Source organism: Schistocerca serialis, chromosome 4 (assembly GCF_023864345.2).
Source record: "Schistocerca serialis cubense isolate TAMUIC-IGC-003099 chromosome 4, iqSchSeri2.2, whole genome shotgun sequence".
NCBI classification, from domain to species: Eukaryota; Metazoa; Arthropoda; class Insecta; order Orthoptera; family Acrididae; genus Schistocerca; species Schistocerca serialis.
Window position 1 is genome coordinate 225,261,400 of NC_064641.1, and position 8,739 is coordinate 225,270,138.

Here is an 8,739-nt window from a genome sequence, read left to right on the forward strand (position 1 = left end):
TGTTTCCTTCACTGCTTGCTCAATATACAGATTGAACAACATCGGGGATAGGCTGCAACCCTGTCTCACTCCCTTCCCAACCACTGCTTCCCTTTCATGCCCCTCGACCCTTATTACTGCCATCTGGTTTCTGTACAAATTGTAAATAGCCTTTCGCTCCCTGTATTTTATCCCTGCTCCCTTCAGAATTGGAAAGAGTATTCCAGTCAACATTGTCAAAAGCTTTCTCCAAGTCTACAAATGCTAGAAATGTAGGTTTGCCCTTTCGTAATCTAGCTTCTAAAATAAGTCGTAGGGTCAGTATTGCCTCACGTGTTCCCATATTTCTACGGAATCCAAACTGATCTTCCCTGAGGTCGGCTTCTACCAGTTTTTCCATTCGTCCGTAAAGAATTCGCGTTAGTATTTTGCAGCTGTGACTTATTAAACTGATAGTTCGGTAATTTTCACATCTGTCAACGCCTGCTTTCTTTGGGATTGGAATTATCATATTCTTCTTGAAGTCTGAGGGTATTTCGCCTGTCTCATACATTTTGCTCACCAGATGGTAGAGTTCTGTCAAGACTGGCTCTCCCAAGGCTGTCAGTAGTTCTAATGGAATGTTGTCTACTCCCGGGGCCTCGTTTCGACTCAGGTCTTTCAGTGCTCTGTCAAACTCTTCACGCAGTATCGTATCTCCCATTTCATCATCTATATCTACATCCTCTTCAATTTCCATAATATTGTCCTCAAGTACATCGCCCTTGTACAGACCCTCTATATATTCCTTCCACCTTTCTGCTTTCCCTTCTTTGCTTAGAACTGGGTTTCCATCTGAGCTCTTGATATTCATACAAGTGGTTCTCTTTTCTCCAAAGGTCTCCTTGATTTTCCTGTAGGCAGTATCTATCTTACCCCTAGTGAGATAAGCCTCTACATCCTTACATTTGTCCTCTAGCCATGCCTGCTTAGCCATTTTGCACTTCCTGTCGATTTCATTTTTGAGACGTTTGTATTCCTTTTTGCCTGCTTCATTTACTGCAATTTTGTATTTTCTCCTTTCATCAATTAAATTCAATATTTCTTCTGTCACCCAAGGATTTCTACTAGCCCTCGTCTTTTTACCTACTTGATCATCTGCTGCCATCACTACTTTATCTCTCAAAGCTACCCATTCTTCTTCTACTGCATTTCTTTCCCCCATTCTTGTCAATTGTTCCCTTATGCTCTCCCTGAAACTCTCTACAACCTCTGGTTCTTTCAGTTTATCCAGGTCCCATCTCCTTAAATTCCCACCTTTTTGCAGTGTCTTCAGTTTTAATCTAAAGTTCATAACCAATAGATTGTGGTCAGAGTCCACATCTGCCCTGTGTTATCAAACAACAAAATTGCTGACTTTTGCATGAAAAAAGGATATATTACAAAAGGCATAATTCTACAATTGTGAAGAAATATGGGTATATTTGCAATTTTGCTTTCAAATCTGAAGTATCTTAAAATCTAAATGAAGAAACAGCTACAGCACAAATGAAAATTGACTTTCTATTGTCACTTCATCGATTTTTGATATGACCAGAGGAAAAATTTATGTTGGTATCAAAAAGTGTAGAAGTATGGGCAGGTTTGTGATAACATGATCCACAGCAGGTTCATAATATAGGTAAAAAAAGTTTTGGAATGATATCTGTTACTGCAAATGATACTAGGTTATATTAATACCAATCGGTGATAAAAGGCATTTTCAAAAAGTTAGACTGAGATTTCTATAATGTACAAAGATTGAGTATATTTTAACACTTCACAAAATATTTAGTTACACTATGAAAGTAATAGATGTGAAGACAGGAATGGTACATATAAGAAGTTTATCACCAAAACTTTTATTTGCACTTCAAAAAAGCTTCGGTATTGTCTACTGCCTTTGACTTTTATTATTGTGGAATGTGCTTTTTTCATTCGAAGAGGTTGTGTTTCCTCATGCAAGTTATAGGCAATCCCCTGATCCCTAGGTGAAGATGTTTAGGCAATAAACAAACTAGAAACTATACACACAAAAATCAGAATAAACAACTCTGCACCAAGTACCATCTCTGTTTAGTCCCTGCAATTCTGTTTAAGTTTAGGGGGAAATCCCGAGTGGACTGAGATGAGAATGGGAATTTGGACCAAGGAAGGAGGCATGCTAGGGTAGTCTCTGCAGTTGTGCAAAGTCACTGTGCCTGGGTGTGTAGTGGTTAGCGTATCTGCCTAGTGAGCAGGAGATGCAAATTCGAATCTTGGCCTTGGTACAAATTTTCATAGACCTGACAAGGTCTTTGGAGCCATATAGTTTCATTTGGTCAAATCATTTTAAGTTGGTAATAACAAGGCAAATATTTGACTAATGATGTGCAATATCTATATGGGCAACATGAAAGATGAATAATTACATATATGAGGTGTGATTGGAAAGTTTTGAGAATGGATCCGCTACTGCTTACCGGTTTGATGGGCAGGTACATGGAGGGTGGGGAGTGAGTCATTGCCTTGTCCTTGAATGCCCACTGATGGGAAACTGCATTTTCTTTATTCAGTTTGTTGTGGCAGCTGGTTGAGTGTGGGTCTGTTAGGGCTTGTTGCCAGATTCTCTCCGCGTGAAAATGGACGTGAAAACAGAGCAACGAGTTTGTGTGAAATTTTGTTTTAAAACCGGGAAATCAGCTTCTGAGACTTACGAACTACTAAAAACAGGTTTTGGAGATAATTATATGAGCCGATCAAATGTTTTCGTCTGGTTCAACAGATTTAAAAACTGTTGTGAATTATTTGAAGATGAACCACAGTTCGGCCGTCCTTCCACCTCAAAAATGAATGAAAATGTCATGAAAGTTCGTGACAGTGTGCTCTGAGCATAGACTTACAACTGGGGAGATAGCTGATAAACTAAATTTAAGTTTCTATGTAGTTCAATAAATTTTAACTGAAGAGCTGAACATGTGTCAAGTGTCTGGAAAAAATTCATTTCAAAAGTGTTAAGTGACCAGAGACAATACCAACTTGAAGTGTGCCAAGAACTGATTAATCGACTGAAAATGATCCAGATTTGTTAAATTGGGTAATTAGAAGTGACAAATCGTGTGTACGTGGATACGATTCTGAAACCAAAGTGCAGTCTTCGCAGTGGAAGACTCCAAGTTCACCACGAACGAAAAAAGCAGGGCAAAGTTGGTCGAAGGTGAAGATAATGTTAGTGACTTTTCGATTCTACCGGTATTGTGCATCATGAATTTACCCCTGGAGGACAGACAATTAACCAGGAATACTACAAATGTGCCCTTGAGCATTTGCGCGAAAAGGTGTGGAAGAAAAGACCTGCATTGTGGAAAGACAGGAGTTGTGTGCTACACCATGACAATTCTCCGGTTCATCGTGCCTTCTCTATCGTTGAATTTTTGACCAAATTCAAAATTCCTGTTCTTCCACAACCACCATATTCGACTGATTTGGCCCCTGTGAACTTCTGTTTCCTAAACTGAAATTTGCACTGAAAGGGAAGCGATTTGACTCTAAGACAACCAGGCAATTACAGAAAACGTCCTTAACACACTTCAGGAAAAAAAAATTTCAGTTATGTTTCCAAAAGTAGAAACACTGTTAGAGTCTGTGTGTTCAGTCAGAAGGGGACTATTTTGAAGGAGATGAATCACAATAGCTTGTAAGTACCACCACTGTACAATTACAAGCCACTCTTAAAACTTTCCAATCACATCTCGTACATGTAAAAGGTAGGAATCATAGGCAAAAGTGCCTCATGACATGTATGCGCCTTAGTGATGAGACAATTTATTTGTGGGTCTGGGTCCTTGTGGTTAGTCCATGAAAATAAATTAACTAGCTGAGCAGCAATTTTCGAGTTCTTGTTTATAAGCCTACTCACTTCAATACTTCTGCTGTAAGATCAGTAAAGGTGTTTCCTCATGTTGCATTATATTATTTTAACCATTACTACAGACACATCTTGAGGTCCACAGAATTTTTTGTGCTGTAATAACAACATGAAAAGTCTACATTCATATGCTGTCTGCCAGTTCTCTTACCTTTGTATAATGTAATCTTAAACAAGCACTAAGAAATGCAACTCTACTGTTTTCCAACAAAGTTTATGAATAAATTTATTTTTTTAGCACATTGTCTATCAAATATGTAATCTACATATGAAACATATTTGCTGGACATTCCAGATAATGACTTTATTAGATTTGATTAGATTAGATTACTTGTTCCATACGACACTTCTTAATGATGTGGAACGTGTCAGATTAATAAAAGATGTCTGTACAAGAAATTACATTACACAAAATATTGCATGACACTAACATTTAAGTTGTTGTTTCCCCCCCCCTTCCCCTCCCCCCCTTAATTTATATCTAAAAATTCAGCCAAGGAGTAGAAGGAGTTGTCATTTAGAAATTCTTTTAATTTATTTTTAAATGTTAGTTGGCTATCTGTCAGGCTATTGACGGTGTTTGATAGGTGACCAAAGACTTTTGTGGCAGCGTAATTTACCCCTTTCTGTGCCAAAGTCAGATTTAACCCTGCATAGTGAAGATCATCCTTTCTCCTGTTGTTATAGCTATGCACGCTGCTATTACTTTTGAACTGGGTTGGATTATTAACTACAAATTTCATAAGTGAATATATATACTGTGAGGATCCCTAGATCCTTAAATAGATGTCTGTAGGATGACCGTGGGTGGGCTCCAGCAATTATTATGATTACACGTTTTTGAGCACTGAATACTCTTCTACTCAACTATGAATTACCCCAGAATATGATGCCATACGAAAGCAGTGAATGAAAGTAGGCATAGTAAGCTAATTTACTGAGATTCTTATCACCAAAATTTGCAATAACCCTAATAGCATACGTAGCTGAACTCTGATGTTTCAGCAGACCATCAATGTGTTGCTTCCAGTTTAACCTCTCATCAATGGACACACCTAAAACTTTTGAAAATTCTACCTTAGCTACAGACTTCTGTTTAAATTCTATATTTATCACTGGAGTTGTGCCGTTTACTGTACGGAACTGTATATACTGTGTTTTATCAAAATTGCTGAGAACCACTTAATAATTTTGTGAAAAACATCATTTCCAATTACATAACTTAGTTCTTGATTTTTGGATGTTATTACTATACTTGTATCATCAGCAAAAAGAACTAACTTTGCATCTTCATCAATGTGGAATGCTACGTCATTAATATATATCAAGAACAGTAAAGGACCTAAGACCGAACCCTGTGGGACCCCGTACTTGATAGCCCCTGAGTTTGAGGAATCAGCTGTTGTTTTAACATTACATGAACCATTTATTTCAACTTTCTGCCATCATCCAGTTAAGTATGAAATAAACCATTTGTGCACTGTCCCACTCAAACCATAATGATTTAGCTTATCTAAAAGAATTCCATGATTTACACACTCAAAGGCCTTTGAGAGATCACAAAAAACACCCATGGGTGAAGTCCGGTTATTCAGAGCACTTAATATTTGATCAGTGAAAGCATAAATAGCATTTTCTGTTGAAAAGCCTTTCTGAAAACCAAACTGACATTTTGTTAGTACTTTATTTTTACAAATATGGGAGGCTACTCTTGAATACATTACTTTCTCAAAAATTTTTGATAGAGCTGTCAGAAGAGAGATTGGGTGGTAGTTCTTGACATCCGACATATCCCCCTTTTTATGCAATGGTTTTACAATGGCATATTTCAGTCTATCGGGGAAAACACCTTCTCCAAAGAGCTATTACATATGTGGCTGAGAATCCTTATCTGTGGGAACAAGCTTTAAGTACCTTGCTGGAAATACCATCAATTACGTAAGAGCTTTTACTTTTCAGTGAGTTTATTATTTTACTGATTTCAGAGGGAGAGGTTGGTGGAATTACAGTTGTTTCAAACTGCACATGTATGGCCTCTTCTATTAGTAGTCTTGCCTCTTCTAGTGAAGATCTAGATCCTATTTTCTCCACAACATTTAAAAAATGATTATTGAAAATATTTTCAATTTCTGATTGTTTGTTAGTAGACTTGTCATTCAGTTTTATGGCACTAAAGTCTTCCTGTGCTCTTGGTTGCCCTGTTTCCCTTTCAATAATATTCCAAATTGCTTTAATTTTATTATCAGAGTTACTAATCTCAGACATGATACCCATGCTTCTGGACTTTAATAACTTTTCTTAGTACCGCACAATAGTTTTTATAATATTGAACAATTTCGGGGTCAGTACTCCCTCTTGCTGTTAGATACAGTTCTCTTTTACGGTTGCAAGATATTCTTATTCCTTTAGTTAGCCAAGGTTTTTTATATGTTTTCTTGGAATTATGTTTAACTATTTTCTTGGGAAAACAATTTTCAAATACCCTTAAAAATATATCGTGAAATAAGTTATATTTCAAGTTTGCATCGGGTTCCTTATACACTTCATCCCAGTCTAGCTGCTGTAGGCTTTCCCTAAAGTTTGCAATATTTATATTGTTAACTGAACGCACTGCTTTGAAAGTCTGATTTGATATACTGCATGGAGCTATGTCATGTACTGTAACTAGCTGTGCACCATGATCTGAAAGACCATTCTCAACAGGACAAGCATTTATGTCCTTAAGCTTATCTTGGTCGATAAAAAAGTTGTCTATCAATGTACTGCTGTTCTTTGCTATCCGAGTAGGAAAATCAATGACGGAGCTCAAATTGAAAGAACTGAGTAATATTACAAGGTCATTCTTCCTATTACACTCTTTCAGGGAATCAACATTGAAATCCCCACAAATGTCTGTCTGACAGATAGCACAACAAACCATCCAAGTTTTCTACAAATAGCTGGAAATTCCCTGAGGGGGGCCTATACACTGTTACAATTATGAAAGTGCCATCATTTAGTTTAAGTTCAGTGGCACATGCTTCCATATGTTTATCTACACAAAATTTTTTAGTTTCTAAATTTTTTACACTGTGGAAGCTTTTGACATATATGGCAACTCCTCTTCTCATCGTATTATCTCTACTTACAGGTGCAGCTAATTTATACCCATTGATGCTAACCTTTTGCATATCAGTGACAATGTGATGCTCAGACAGGCATAGTACATCTATTACATTCTCAGTTTCTATATCTTCTAAACAAAGCAGAAGCTTATTAATTTTATTCTTCAATCCCCCAATATTTTGATGAAATATATTAACATTACTTTTCACTTTACTTTTGCAGGTATCTTAACTTTTTTAAGATCATTAGTACTTGCCTGGCTGAGTTTCCCACTGGACACTGATCTTACACTAAAAAAGAGTTTCCACCATGAGATGTAGTTCCTCCCCCCCTTTAAATTTCCTGCTATCAGCCCAGCCAGTTTACCCTTCCCTTTCTTGTTGAGGTGTAGGCCATGTATAGTATAGTCCCACCTACAGAGTGAATCAACAGGAGCCACACCAATGTGTGATCCTGCACCAGATCCAAGTAGTCGTTCCAACTCCAAATTAACTCTCCTGACAGAAGAGCTCAAATGAGGTCGGTCGTGGTGCTCCAGAACCGACACAAACCAAACACTGGTATGACTCGATGTTGATGCAATCTTTGCCAGGTCACACTCTATACTGTACCCCGGATCTCTGTCAATACTGTTGCCCGGCCCACCCACAATAACCACGGTATCTTCCTTAGTGAAGCCTCTACATAGTGAACCTAAATCCTCTGTAACCTGCCCCAGTCCAGCACTAGGTTTGAAAAAAACTTGTGACCTGGTATTCTGACCCTAATTCATCCTGCAGAAGTTGGCCCACGCCCCTAGCATGCGAACTACCTAGCAACAAGCCTTTCTTTCTGTTTGCAGGCTTCCCTACATTCTTATTCAATTTGCTGCTGAAAGCTTGTTGAGCCCTGTCTACATGTACTTTTGTGAGAGGTTATCAGTTTCTGACTGAGGCAACAGGTCAAACCTATTTTGTACATTAATAACAAAGCTGTCAGAAGAATTTCTTGGCCTGTTCCTTATGCCTGTTGCCACTTCCCACCCGTTTACCCTTCTCCCCCCTTAACCTGCCCAGTTCTTGCCTAGCCTCATCTAACTCAGCCTGAAGGGCAGCAATTTTCCCCTCCTATGCCACAATCTTTCTATCTCTACTGCATAGCCTACAGAACCACTGATGCGTCTCGCTCATTTTCCCAATTCCCACGCCACTACAATCGCCCCAATGAAAAAAGTTACTACATCCATCACACCAGACCCCAGAGCTAACGATTCTACGGCACGTCAGGCACTTTACACTCATGGTACAAATCGATTTTAGTGACAGAAAGACAATTAAGTTACCGGAAAACAATGAAAATATGTGTACGAAAAATTAGGCCTACTCGCGAATATGTAAACAGTGGTTCAGAAGTTTTTTTACTGGAAATTACTTGAGAGATGACGATACTCTACAGATATAAAGGGGCAGCAAATGTATTTAGCACACTAAACTATCAGTAAATGCACTTAAAATTGCGGTATGAAGTTTAATCTGAAAGCTCAAAAGTTCGGCCTGGCCGCAATATGTAAACAAAACGAGCTTTACGCGATTACTGTGAAAATACGCTTGAAGAGCACTATAATTAACGTAATAAATTAATTTAAAGTGTTAAAAACAGTTTATTACTACTTAAATTACTTATCTTGTACGAGAGCTGTGACTCAGACATCCGTATAGCAGGCGCAGGGCTACCAACTACTCAACTTTCGA